This window comes from Dendrobium catenatum, unplaced genomic scaffold, assembly GCF_001605985.2.
Source record: "Dendrobium catenatum unplaced genomic scaffold, ASM160598v2 fragScaff_scaffold_4, whole genome shotgun sequence".
NCBI classification, from domain to species: Eukaryota; Viridiplantae; Streptophyta; class Magnoliopsida; order Asparagales; family Orchidaceae; genus Dendrobium; species Dendrobium catenatum.
The window spans coordinates 75,482-76,406 of record NW_021318466.1 but is presented as its reverse complement, the minus strand read 5'-3'; the positions used below and the strand labels follow the sequence as shown (position 1 = coordinate 76,406).

Here is a 925-nt window from a genome sequence, read left to right as displayed (position 1 = left end):
TTATTCGAATTTCCATATTATTTATTTTGACCAAAATTCTATTGGATTTTACCACAAATATTATTATTAGACAAATTAAAATAAAGATGTTTTTTTTGCTACTTAAATTCCAAGTATTCGAGAAGGGATTATTTTATCTTTTGATTAAATTCACATTTTAATCCCTTACACATTATAATATTTATTATAATTCAAATACTAATCTTCCAATTGCATAGATGATCCAAATCATGATCCTAAATTTACAATTCATAGACTCTAGCTATTCTCTTAGGACTTATCCTTTCGACAAGGAACTAAAAATTATTTGTAGCCATTTCAATTATTAGCGTATATGCTCCCTCAATTTGCTTAGACATTAATGATCCTTAAGCTCCAGTATATATAATTAAAATTAGATATCCAACCAATCCATTATAATAGGTCTAAATAACCAACCCATAATGTAAGTCATGGTGAGGGCATTTCTTATTCATTTTCTTAAATCTCTCCTAAGTTTCATAATTTGATTCTTCTCCAAACTTTGCAAAATATGAGATATAATTTAAAAGTTTGATAGTTTTTGAAGGTGGGAAATGCTTAGCTAGAAATTTGTGAACCAACTTATTCTAAGAGGTTATAAGGCCTGGTGTAAAAAATTCAACGACATCTTAGTAAAGAAAATGGAAACATTCTATGCCTAATATCATCATCACTGACACCATTATGCTTAAATATTATATTGATGATTAAGTTAATTTGCTAATTGTGAATTGGAATATTCAACAAGAGTACCCTCAAAATAAAAATTTTGAACAATCTAAATTTTGGCATGTTAATTCAAAATAATTAGCTTGGATCGTTGGTCTACGAATACAATGTTAGATTTTATCTACTAAGGGGTTAGCATTCTCTCTTGGAGGTCTAAAATGATCCTGATCTAGCA

The 925-nt window shown here is 28.0% G+C and overlaps 1 non-coding gene across 1 annotated transcript; it reads left to right on the top strand.

The window, feature by feature from the left end:
- The first annotated feature begins 447 nt into the window (after window positions 1-447).
- On the top strand, window positions 448-554 carry LOC114579794. The gene has a single exon (XR_003700977.1). It is a non-coding gene; the product is annotated as a small nucleolar RNA R71 (small nucleolar RNA).
- The last annotated feature ends 371 nt before the right edge of the window (window positions 555-925 follow it).